At 41.1% G+C, this 13,504-nt stretch overlaps 1 protein-coding gene and 1 long non-coding RNA gene across 2 annotated transcripts in view; both read left to right on the plus strand.

The window, feature by feature from the left end:
- Positions 1-13,504, plus strand: part of arid4b (AT-rich interaction domain 4B) — a gene marked incomplete at its 5' end in the record, with an annotated part of 56,662 nt that overhangs the window by 6,791 nt on the left and 36,367 nt on the right.
- The window catches only part of LOC119411233, an 8,328-nt gene continuing 3,860 nt past the window's right edge, over positions 9,037-13,504 (plus strand). Inside the window, exon 1 of the long non-coding RNA XR_005186880.1 lies at positions 9,037-9,097. This is a non-coding gene — a long non-coding RNA (uncharacterized LOC119411233). The remainder of the gene's footprint in view (positions 9,098-13,504) is intronic.

Consider the following 13,504-nt stretch of genomic DNA (forward strand, 5'->3'; position numbering starts at 1 on the left):
TTTTTTAAAGTCAGTGCTGTACTTTGCTTGCAAACTCCCAGTTTGCAGGTCATGAATGTTTGTTGTTTGGTTTTTAAATCTATTCAGACGACATCTGTCTTGTGTTGTAACTTTCAAACCCTCTGATCGTGCATCAGTCCTGGTAGTCAGTCCTGATTATTAAAAAAAATATTGTAACAAAACACGGGAACATCATAGTGGGCTGTTTTGAGATTGTGTGCAGAAATACAGATTTAGGCATCGTTTTCTGTGGAAGCGGTTGAATCTTTTTAGCTTTCAGGTCAGAACTCGGGGAGTGTCTGATGCTTGCTGGAGTCCCTTCTGTCTGACAACATCAAGCGAGGCCGTATGAATCGCCAACATCAGCAGGAAGTATCTTTTACTGAGAAACACAATCAAAATGTTGTTGTTGTTGAGCTTGTTCAAGAAATGCACTAAAAGCAGCAGCTTATTTTCATGTTTGGAGTCGACCTTTTCATTTTTTATGACTCCAGACTCTTTATTGAGAAGCCTGCTTCAAACAGTTACTTATTTGTCTTAGTAAAGCAATAAGGAATATAACTCTGACTCGTAGCAGCTCGATCACTGAGTAGTCCTTAGATTGCTGCTAATCAATCAGTAGGACTCTACCACTACTACTCAGTCTAAAGTATTTTATGGAATGCCTTCTTGGTACATTAAGGAGTAGTTAAGGTAGTTCGGCCATCTGATTAGGACTGGAGGGTTTCCAGGCATGTCCTACTGGGAAGAGACACCGAAGGCGACCCAGAACTTGCTGGAGGGATTTTATATTCTCTGTGTTCTGGGAACACCTTGGGGTCCCCCAAGAGGAGATGGAGAGAGGAAGCTCTGGGTTTCTCTCCTGGACCTGTTGCCTCCAGGACCCAACCACGATTAAGTAGGAGATGGACAGCTTGGTCGTATTATCCTTAATTACTGCCTGGCACAGATCATTAACATCTGAGGAAAAAATAATCTTAGCCAAGAAGTACAATGTTTAGCTATTTGTTAGAATTATCAGAACATTAAAGAATGTGCTATTTATCTGTGTTTGTTTGCCAATAAAAGTCTGATACTGTTATAATACCAGGGGTTGCTACTCTCTAGACTAGACATTACTGTGTAGCAGGGTATTGATGGCAGGTACATATCAGATAACTTTAAAACGTATAAACAATGTTGGTAACACATTTACCTAAATATTATTTATTGGTCTACAACCTGTTTTATGGGTGCAGTCAGTATGTTCTATAACAAACAAGTGTATAAGTGCTGGACAAAAGCTCAGGTGTCCATGTTTAAACACTAAAGTACATATTTTATAAAGCCTAAATACTTCCAGAATTGGGTGAAACAAATACTTCAACATTTAAATTTAAGGTATTAGTCCTGGTACAAACACTAGCAGCTCTGGACTCAATAGACACATGACGTGCTTCAGTACATAATACTTTTTAAAATAATTGCCTGACTAAAATGATTACAGCAATGTAAAATTTTATTACATTAGCTATAGTGTGCTGAGTTGTTACTGCTAACGCCTGACGGAGTGTGGTGGGACGCTCATCACACAGTACTTACCATGAGCCCTGTTTTTATAGCTGTCATGGTGTGTATTTAAGTAAAATAAGCTTATTTCTACTTGTTTGAGACTGACGCAACGTACAGTACTCACAAGGCGTCAGGTTAGGTGTAACAACATGGTGATGGGTGCAGCACCTAGTAAGATGGCCGCTATTAATCTCGCACAGTGCTGTCAGTGGCATTCCCAGTGACCAACACAAGTACGTAAAGATATATGAACGGTTCCTTAGTTGAAGGGGAAAGGACGTATAGCTTAAATACTTGTGACCTTTTAAAATTGTGTTACTGGTTGAATTAGTTTTTTTTTCTGTGCCTTTGTAGCACTTTTCTGTCTTGGCTAACTCAACTTTAATCTGCAGTGTTTCTCTTTAAACCTGCTACCTTAAACCTGCAAACCCTCAAATGTGAAATATTACAGACTCACTCGGAGCGAAATTAAATAATCCGGTAGCTCCTTTAATGAATAAAAGGCCATGGGCTGTTTGAGTTCGGGTAGCTTTTGTCTACATGCACCTGAAGTCGAGACGCAGTTTCTGGTTTATAGAGATCAGGTTTGCTTCCTTCCCTGTTGGCCACAGGTGTGTTTTGATCAGGCATATGTGCTTGGAGTATTTTCCACATCAGTAGCGCTACATGAACAGCGAGAGCCGGTCTTGATCGGTCCTCTTCTGTTAGCTTTTTGGCACTGATGACTCGAAACAATGGCGCTCTTCTATTTTTTTGGCAGAATCTGAGGAAAGCACAATTATTGTTCGAGGGTATTAAACTTCTCTTAAGCACAGGAATTCCTTTGCTCTAGTTATTTATTTATATTTTTAAATAAATCATTGTCATTTGGCAAAGAAGCAACAAAAGCAGGGAGTGTTTTCTCTCCGGGCTGCTGTAGACTAAAGGGCAATCTGCCCAATGAATAAGGCGTTTTCTTTCATGGTTCTTGCTGAACGCAGGGAGTTGGGGAGTTACAACTGGAGACAACAAACTGTCTGTTTGCGTTGGCATGTGAGTGTTGTCGGGCTGTTTTAGGTTTTGTACAAAGTTGGTTAAATAGATCACTTACGGTGGTGACGCTTCATACGACGAGAAGAAAACATCCTGCAGGTTGGAGGAGATGAAGATGAGAACTAGTTTGAACCAGCGCTCCGTGAACCGAACGACAAAAACCAGTCAACGTACAGAAGGTGGTGATGAGTGGAGGTGTTTGAAGTCTGCACCAGTGGAGCGTGAAGTGTTGAACTTCGAGGTGGGGTGAACCGACGATCGCTGAAATCTGCCCGTCTCTCAGATTTGCAGTTTATAACGCCTTCTCTCTTTTTTATTCTCCAATAAATAATAGTTATCAGTGTTGTTTTTATACGGCCTTGAACGTTTTCCTGTCAGAACCGAGCCGGAGTGCTCTTGAGACGAGCTGGAGACGCTTTTGGCAAAATCCAGATAATCTGAACCTCGACAAAGTCCCGTTACGTTCAAGAGACTCCATCTTAAAGACTGTTCACCAACTAGGCGACCTTTAGCATCGTCGTTTAGTCATCTTTGTAGTGTTTTTCTATGTTCCTAAAATCATTCTTTCTTTTAAATGAAGTTCTAGAATCGCACCACTCGGGGTGGCTGCATGTTGGAGCCGCTCTGTTACTTTTATTCTGAGTTATCGTTGCTTTTGAAAATAGGGGTGCATGGCCCCGATTTCTTTAATTTTGGGAAATCGGACGATACTTGCACGAGAAACCGATTTTACCAATTATTATTTTTTGTTTGTTTTAACAACAATTGTTTAAACTTCATTTATATTTCAGAGCACTACCTCATGGCCAGTTAAAACAAGTTTGTATTGTTTCTAGGATATTGTTCAAGGGTACGTTTTTCAATAAAATAATATTGGAAAAATTGAAGGTGCGTTGTGACCTTATAACACCTGACAGTGTCGCTTATAAAACTAAATCGGTATCGGCAGGTCAGACTTTTTAGACATCGGTGCACCCCTATTTGAAAACTTTAATTCCTCTTTTGTCTGGATGTAAATCACTTTTTTCCAGATGGTTATTTCCTCTGGTATCGGATGCTGTGCAGCTTTTACTGAAAACTTTTTACCTTTTGGGTATTTATGATGTGTAACCATGGCAACAAGATGGGGTTTTTTTAACATCCAGAAGCAGCTGATTAACATCTCAAGAGCTCAAACACCTCAACTACAGCCCCAAATCCCAAATGAGTTAAAAATGAGGCGCCATGGACGAAGTCCCGTCAACCTGGCGGTGGTGCTCGAGTACTTGACCGGCGAGATCCTGGAGCTGGCGGGAAACTCGGCTCGTGACAACGGGAGGACCGGGATCATCCCCCGGCGCCTTCAGCTGTCTGTCCGCGGTGACGAGGAGCTCGGCGGACTGCTGGGAGGAGTGGCCATCACTCAGGGAGGAATTCTGCCCAGCATTCGGGCGGTCCTGCTGCCCAGGAGGACTGAGAGTCCTGCTGGATCTGACAGCAAGCTGGATCTGGGTGGACGGATCACTATCTGTGGCCAGATTTTTCGGATTCGCTGCTGGAGATTCTTCGTACCCACAGCTATCAGCATCTATAACAACTCTCGAATGAAACCAGGATGATGAGCTACGGCAACCCTTAATTTCCCTCTGGGATTAATAAAGTATTTTTAAATTGAATTAAAGTTGTTGCAGCATGACATCTTAGTGCTGTTGCCTCACAGCAAGTAGGTCCCGGTTTGGACCTAGTGTCTTTCTGTGTGGAGTTTGCGTGTTCTCCTCATGTTTGTGTGGGTTTTCCCCGGGCATTGTGTCCACAACGGGATTTGCATGGTTAAATAAAGGTTACTGGTAATAAATAAATAAGTGAAAGGAAGTATTGCATTGCAAGTTGTCAGTTTTCTTAAATACGTTATTCAAAACTGTCTAAATGTTTTTGCCCAAGCCATTCTGTTGCCACCAAACGATAAAAAAAAAGATGTTTTGTGAAGTGTGAGAACTCTCGTGCAGTTGATCTCGCTCAGCTAAGGAGACGTCAGACAGAAAGTATAATTTACCGTAATTTAGAAAAATGCACCTTTTAAAAAAATATATTTTAAGGGAGAAAATGTCAAAAGCGCTGACGTATAAATGTGCACCTGATCGACGGTGAAATCTCACTATTACGTTCATGAGAGACTGGAAAGTGATCAAATATGTATCAGTAATGTCCTAATAATCAGATTAATACCTAACGTGTTAATGTTGTAGGTAAAGTTGTCACATTTACAATATAGATTTTAATTAAACTGCTGATATGTTGTACTTTGTGTGGCTTTAGATGCTGAAAATTACTTTGTGTCTCTGAAGGCGCTTTCACGACTTTCAATGAATGCGACGGTGTTTCTTTAAAGAAAAAATGGAGCGTGTGGCGTTTCAAGATGACATTTTTGAGAAAACCAAAACTCTGAAAAGACGTGAAGTGTTTGGAGTGTGTCTGTGTTTTATGACAACAAACCAGCGGTGTCCTCAAAGTGAATTAAAAGATCAAGTGTTTTTGAACCGATAACTGTGAAAGTCGTGTAATAACGCCCTCAGGAGCTGCCTGTTCGATACACTCGGTTATCTAGAAAAGTTATTCTGCTGCTTTGATTTGCTGCCTCTGTACACTCGACACTAATACGTATTGTTGGAGAAAAATGGCTCGCTGTTACGAGACAGCCCAGGGAGGAAATTCTGTTTGATTTTGGAGGGGTAGGGCTGTAAACGCAGAGGTTCATTAGGAGACATTTTGGCGGAGGAACGCCGAAGGGACAGTCAGATGTTGTAAAATGAACAGATGGACTATATTCCATCACCATTTACTGAGATATAATTAGTTACTTCTGAGTTGAACTGCCTTGGCTAAACTTATCACTCATAATAAAATACTAAGAACTTGAGGAATTGCGTTTCCGGTGGAAATACTTAATGCTGAATGATTTTTGCTAAAAGCTGCTGAAGAACCAGCCGAAAAGGTTTCATCGCTAAACTGTGAATGTGCTGAATTTGAACAGCCGACGTTTGGTGAAATCAGGAAAATACAAGCAGAAATGTGTAGAAAAGGCTGGAATAGGCAGAGTCTGAATAGATTGCAAAAAAAAGAAGCTGAAATGAACAGAAAAAGCTGGAATTACCAACAAAAAAGTAGCTGAAAAGCTAAAATAAGTAAATAAAAAGTTGAAATTAGCAGAAAGAGGCTGAAAGAAGCACAAAAAGTTGAAATTATTGTCCTTAATAATTGTCGCTGATCTTTAGCAGCTTTGAATAAATACGTCAGCTTCAGCTATAAAAACAGCCGTTTATTTTGTATAGTTTCAATAAGGTTAATTTTAGCTGGACCTTGTTGTTGACACTGCCTGGCACCTTCTGAGTGACGCCTGTCCAGCTCATACCGGCACAAAATCTGTTTTTTTACTTATTATGGCTTATCAGGTTCATTACAATCTTGTAGTTAAATAATCTTGATTAATTGCATTTTTTAGTGTTTAGTGTTCATCAGATGGTAATATTTGACACAATAAGCAAAGATTTTAAAATTTAAGAAGTCGTTGACGACTGAATCAAACAATATTTTCACATGCATTGTATCACGTCCTCAGGAGACACCTGTGGCTCTATGATACATTTTTTATTCCAGACTATTAATTTAATGCAATGATCACTCAGAATAACACTGAGGCTGTTAACAGGCTGCTCCTAATGAGGAGGCGTTAATAGAAAAATAAAGTAACATCTGAATGACTAAATTAAGCTGTTTGCTGTTTATCTCTTGTATGAATGTAGTTTTTTTTAAATCATTCTCCTTTTCAAGTCAACTGAACACCCTCGACATTTTTAGACACGGAGAGTGATTACGGTTTTTTAGAGCACATTACTTTACACATTACAGATCAAGTTTGTTCGCCTGTCTGATGGTGTGGCTGACGGAAACTTTACCGATGTCTTTGTCGCTGAGAGATTTGAACAGTGAACGTTTTTTTGTAGTTTTCAAGAAGAGTGTTTTTCTAGAATTGAACAGGGAATGCATGTACCTTAATGGTTTTTTTTTGTGTAAGATATTCAAGTGGGTTGGAGTTGCACTGTGTAGAAGAACGGAGGCTTGTTTTGTTGTTTTCCATGAGGCAGCTCAGAGTGATGGATCCTGGCGAGTGGAGGAACCAATTGCATCCACGACCAGGCGCAATGGCGGACCCAGGGGGTGCCCATTGGTGGCCTTGGTCACCACATATTAATCTTTGGCCACCCCAGGGCACGTTTTCCCGCGCTTAAATGCAGCTACACACTTAAATAAAAATTGGCACTTTGCTTATGTTTAAAGTTATCCAGCTCACAATGTTTACATATATGGTGGTGGCCATCTTGGATTTCGATGTGGCAACCCGATTTCCTAAAGGAACCTTTCGCTCACCTTAATGCAGCCACACCAAAATGGAAATCGGCACCTCACTTATTTTTCAAATTACCATGTTCACAACGAACACGGACATCTTTAAAGAAAGAAGTGTTCATGCCCCCCATACAACAGAACATAATTTATGTTTCATATTAAAGGTTTGTAGGCTCAGTCATCCAGGTAGATAACAAAAAAAGGTTAAATTATGTCATCTGGGTCAGTTTCTTTAAGGGAGAAACGTTTCATCGGTCTGTGGCATGCCAACCAGATCCAAACACAGCAACGAAGACTACTTATGGGACAGATGTGGTTGGCAGGCCACAGACCTTTGTTTATGTTTCATATTAGTCAGAGTCAAAGAGATTTGTTTGTCATACCACACGTGGTACATGAGGTGGGACGAAACTATGTACACAGGGTCCCAGTTCCATCCAACAAAAACACAAGTTGTAACGAAAAACATTGGTAAGATCCGAGTCATGAACTAAGAGTCTACTACATTCACTAAACTAAGAATACACTAAGCACTAATGGTACAAAAACAATGTGCCAAAACAACAGCAGCACGAACATGAGTCTGTGTGAGCAGATGAGGATTAATGAACATGGCAGCATCAAATAATCAGCAGCATGAGATCAGCATCATGGAGAGTCAGCAGCACATATCAACCAAGTGGCATTACAGTGATTTTCCTGGTTAGAGATTCATGAGTCTAACAGCCTCAGGGTAGAAGCTGTTCCTCAGCCTGGTGGTTCTGCACTTAATGCTCATCAACCTTCTACCTGAGGGGAGTGGAGCAAAAAGTGTGTGTGCTGGGTGAGTGGGGTCCTTCATGATGCCGGTGGCTCTCTTCCTGCATCTGGAGGTGTAGATGTCTGTGATGGTGGGGAGGCTGACTCCAACAGAACAACAGAAATTGTTCTTTTTTTTAAAAAAAGAGGTGGAGTGGTGGTGCAGATGTGGTCGAAAGGTCACTGGTTCAAATCCCCCTGATCATAACATCAAAATTTGATCATTGAAAAAGGTGAAGCACCCACACCTGCCTCTGTTCTCATTTGCTGCACTGTGGGTCCTTGAGTAACCCCACCATTTACACCATAGATGGCAGCTCTCTGCTCCACACATCTGGGCTGTGGTAGCTCGGTGATCAGTGGTTCCGTCAGGATCGGCATCTGGCGTAAAATAAATTGACATGTCTTTATAAGAGTTTGCTCGCTGTGGCGACCCCTAAAGAAGGGAGCAGCCGAAAGAAGAAAACAATCCTAACATGCGTTACAATCATCTCAGTGCAGTTAAATCACAGTATGTTCCAAATATAAGCAGACTTGGCACATCCAAAACCTTGTTTATGTACTAAAATCTTATGTTTTTGTACTTGGCAAAGTCTTACAAAGTCTTACCTGCCTTAACATTTGCTCAGTGCAGCTCGTTAGCCGTGACACTTCAGAGCGATTAGTGACAAAAATAAAACCACAAATTTGTTGTTGGGATTTTCAGGATAGCCAGTTCCATTACTTGTTAATATTTACAAGTTTTATTTTAATGTTACTTTTTAAATTCCACTGGGAACTGGTGTGCTTCATTTATTCCTTCGTTCATTCAGTCAGTGAAGGCAGTATGTTTTCTTGGCCGGTACTCTACGTTTGCACTCTAATAAATTCAAGAAGGCATTTCTTTTTTTTTAGTTCTGTCTCGAGGTACAACTTGCCGTCAGAAGCTGTAGGAAGTGTGTCCTGTTTGATCTTATTCATTTATAGATGACACAAGGTGACGCTTCATATGTCCAAAAGCGTCTTCTAGTAATAATCAAAGCTTTGGTGAAGTCGCCTCTTTGTTTGCTTCCTCAGCGGCTTGTTTTCCAAAACCCAGAGCAGATGGTGTGTGTTTTCCATGGATGAATCACGGAGCTCGTGGGGTTTACGTTGCTGGACCGTGTGATACTTTTAGTTCATGCGTCTCCTCTGGTCTCATTCAAAACACTTCAAAAATCACAGTTTGTTTTATTTCCCACAGACTCTGGAGGAACCCCCCTACCTGACCGTAGGGACAGATGTGAGTGCCAAGTACAGAGGGGCTTTCTGTGAAGCCAAGATTAAGACCGCCAAGAGGCTCGTCAAGGCCAAGGTAAGTTGTGTTTTAAAATATGCTCATGAGGCAAAATTACAAATAATTTGTCTGCTTTGTGTGTGTTATCAGTGAGCGCACACCTTTGTTTCAAGGAGCTCAGCTTTTTTTTGTACGTTCAGAGAAAATCTGCAACGTAGTGTTTTATAAAGCCGTCCTTCTACACGCCGGGTCGTTTAGATCAATGGTTCCCAACCGTGATCCTTGAGGAACACCATCCTGCATGTTTTAGTTGTTTCCCTGCTTTGGCTCACCTGATGGGTTGATAACAGGTTTCAGAACTTAAGGAAGTAATTAAATCACTGAGTCAGGTGTGTTGGAGCAGGAAAACGACTAAAATAAGCAGGATGGTGTTCCTCTAGGACTACAGTTGGGAACTACTGGTTTATATAGTCGATCTGAGATGATCAGAAGGTGATTTTTAAATTTTTTTTTTTTTTTGTAATCAGACTTAAATGTTGCTACTTTTCTTTAGTTTACAGTCATTTATTTCAGATTGTGCTCTACATACCATTTACGGTAATTCATTTCAATGTTTCCTCTAGATTACTTGCCATGGCAGGGCACTCATCTCTAACGTGATTTTTGTCGACGGGGGGGGAACAGAGCCACGTTTGAAAGAAGCAGAGCATTGCCTCTAGCTTTTTAGCTAGCGCGCCGCTAGCTTAGCGCTACGTCAGTGCTGGCAGTTGTCGGGGGTTGAGGGGATAAGGGTGTTTTGGTAGGCAGGGTGCTCAATTCTGTTGACAGGGTGGGGTACCCTGCTTGTATAATGGTAGGGGAAACACTTCATTTGACAACGTGCTGCTTTTTAGCATTTACGGTAATCATCGCGGGCCATATGTGGTAATTCTTTTGCAAAATATAGGTACGTAACTGAAAATATATCATAGTGGGTGAAGAAATTTATATCTTAGATCCTTTTATACTGTTTATTATACACTTTATACACTGCCTGGCCCAAAAAAAAAAGTCTCCACCTGGATTTAACTATGTAAACAGGTACGAGCCTCCTGTTGGATAATTACTGCAGTGACCATTATCTTTCAGCTGCAACAAGTTATTTAACCCCAACTGGTGCAATGAGTTGCTTCTCATTTCTTAAACAACCATGTTGAAAGACACGTCGTGGAAAACATGTCCGTCTGTTTGAGAAGGGTCAAATCATTGGCATCAAGCAGAGAAAACTTCTAAGGAGATTGAAGAAACTACTAAAACTGGGTTAAGAACTGTCCAACGCATTATTAAAAACTGGAAGGACAGTGGGGATCCATCGTCTTCCAGGAAGAAATGTGGCTGGAAAAAAATCCTGAATGATCGTAATCGGCGATCACTTAAACGTTTGGTGAAATCAAATGGAAGAAAAACAACAGTAGCACTCAGGGATGTGTTTAATAGTGAAAGTAAGAACATTTCCACACGCACGATGTGAAGGGAACTCATGGGATTGGGACTGAACAGTTGTAGCCTTAAGAAAACCACTAATCAGTGAGGCTAACTGGAAAAAAAGGCTTCAATTTGCTAGGGAGCATAAAGATCGGACTCTGGAGCAATGGAAGAAGGTCATGTGGTCTGATGAGTCCAGATTTACTCTGTTCCAGAGTGATGGTGCATCAGGGTAAGAAGAGAGGCAGGTGAAGTGATGCACCCATCATGTCTAGTGTCTAGTCATCAATGCAAGATCTTGGTGAAAAATTAACGCAACACTGGATGAAATAGATCTTGTGACATCGCAGAAGATTATGGAAACAATGACACAGTGAATGCATGATGTGATCAAAGCTAAAGGAGGTCCAACAGAGTATTAGTGTGACCTTTCTTTTATTTGGGTGGCAACTATTTTTTTTGGTGGTGACTTTTTGGCCAGGCAGTGTATTTTTGCCATTTTTTGTGTGTAACTGGGACCTTGAGTGCACAGTTTTGTTCCACCTCATGTACCACGTGTGATGAGAATGACAATAAAGAACCTTGAACCTTGAAAAACCAGCTTGGCTGTCACTAAAAGATAATTTATATATACTGGTATATGTGGAGAAAAATGTATGTGAACATTCCCGATTATTTCTTGAAGACCTCTGCGTTAACGTTCGATTCTGCCACAGTCGAACCACAATCAGTTGCACATTTTAAATAATTTACCATCTCCGATGTTGCACAGAATCCAGCTGTGTTGCTCACATGCTGGAGCCTCACCACCTGGTTTTGTCGTTCGTGCTGCCTCTGTACCTGAACGAGCGATCAGAAGCCCAGCTGTGGTGGATTCGGAGTCTGGTCCAGCCCTCTGGGTACCTTTTGCCTCCTCAGGCGTCCCTTTTTATCCGTCGCCTCTTACGGTTTGTGGCGGCGACGGTGCAGCTGCCGTTCCCTCCTGGTTTCATACCTCGCCGATGAAGGTGCTTTAGTACAGTATCTCATTTCCCAGACGGGCTGGAGCATCTGGATCATCCGATGGAGACAGATCGCTCATCTCGTTCTGATCAGACCGTGTGGGAGGAACAGAAATTGGATTCTGGGCTGTGGCTTCCCCCTGTAGAGACAAAAGAGCAATGATCTGCTTTTTCTGGCGCAGCGGCTGAAAGCATCAAAGGACCTGCTGTTCTTGTGTCTCGTGCACATCAGGGTCAAGCATTCAGTTGGAGTGGACCATGTGACGTTGCTTAATTTGATCACATGCACTAAAACGATGCTGACAGCATGGTCTCGGCTCATAAATGAATTAACATACTAAACTGGCTCAGCGTCTGGTTTGTTTGTGAGAAGCTGTAAAGCCAGGAACACGACTATTACACGTTGTTTCTAGTTTGGCTTCACTCCGCTGTGAGAGCTTGCTCTCATGTTTGTTCATTCATAGTTCTGCTCCAAGAGTCAACAAGTGCAGCATTTCTCTTTAAAACGATAAAAACCCAAGGCAGCAGGCTGTGTGTGATGTTCTGTTTCATGAGGATGATTTGCACCACGGGACCTGTCAGTTATCATAATGTTGCTATCAATCACTCAGCTGATTAATCAGGTGCAAGTCTGTGGTCCAGGGACAGGCACTGAGTCTGAAACGACCTGTAGTAATCCCGTCGTCACATTTCCTTTAAATGTAAGGAGGCAAAAATTATATTTCTTAAAGGAAACTAGAGATGCAGTCGGAGGTTTCATCCATTCATCACGGACAGGAGTTTATATTATTCTTGTGGCTTTTAATGATATCTGGACACATTTTTCAACAAGAATTTGACACATACTTTTTTAATTTAAATCGGGTTTTCTCTAGTTCCTACCCTTGTTTGTCCTCTCTGTTCTAAATATAAATATTTGAGACCCGTGCTTCAGATTGAGACTCCGAAATGAATTCTTCAGTTTTGGGTTGTAACGGTGTGAATGTTCAAGAAGCCTTCACACTGTTGTGATCCATTTTTCTTCCGTACGTTTTTCAGTGCGATTCTCGTCCCGCAGTTTTCATCTGTTTCAACTAATCATAAATTAAAACGTTCGGCTCTTTCAGGACAATCCTGCTGTGACTTTTGGTTTTGGTGCAACTTTAGCTTTTTGAAATATTTAGCCTTTTCTGCCATTTTTTTCCTCCTATAAAATGAATTGAGCTCATTTTACATCCTTCAAATCTGTTTACAACCTTTTACTGCTCCTTTCACATTTTGTTCTGCTTCAGCTTCTTTCAGTTTCATTGTGCAATAAAAAAAGCTGCTTTCAGCTAATTTCAGCCTTTTTTTTAATTCTTTCTGCTAACTACAACATTTTTGTACCTCTTCTAACTTCTTTCTGCTAGTTTCAGCTTGTGCTCCTGTAAGCTTATTTATGCGTTTCAACTTTTTCTGCTATTTTTTTAATTTAGCCTTTATTTACCCAGATAGTCTCATTGAGCCACGAGAACTCATTTTCAGGAGAGACCAGTTTAGGGAGCAGATGGTGGGGTTTAAGGGCCTTGCTCAGGGGCCCAGAGTGGGTGGATGAGGGTGGAGGCAGGTGTGGGTGTTTCACCTTTTCCACCCACATTTTGATGTTGACGGTACCGGGAGGTGAACCTGCGACTTTCCGATCACAAGCCCATTTTCTAACCTCTGCGCCACCACTCCCCCTAATTTCAGCAACTATTTAGCTTTTTCGTGCTAATTTCAGCTTAGTCATCTTATTCCACATTTTTTTGTACTAATTTTTTTCAACTTTTATCAACCTAATTCAGCAAAAATGTGCTCTCTCCACTTCCTTCTGGTAATTTAAGCTTCTTTCTGCTATTTTAGCTACTTTTCAGCTGTTTTTTTTTTTTGTTGTTGTTGCTAATTTCAGCTTTTTTTGGATAATTTTCACTTTTTTGTGCTCATTTCTGCTTCTTTCAGCTTAAATGGGTCAATGTTTTTTTCTGCTTTCATTTGCTAATTTTAGCTTGTTCTACGTTTTCAG

This window comes from Nematolebias whitei, chromosome 1 (assembly GCF_014905685.2).
Source record: "Nematolebias whitei isolate Nwh7 chromosome 1, NemWhi1, whole genome shotgun sequence".
NCBI classification, from domain to species: Eukaryota; Metazoa; Chordata; class Actinopteri; order Cyprinodontiformes; family Rivulidae; genus Nematolebias; species Nematolebias whitei.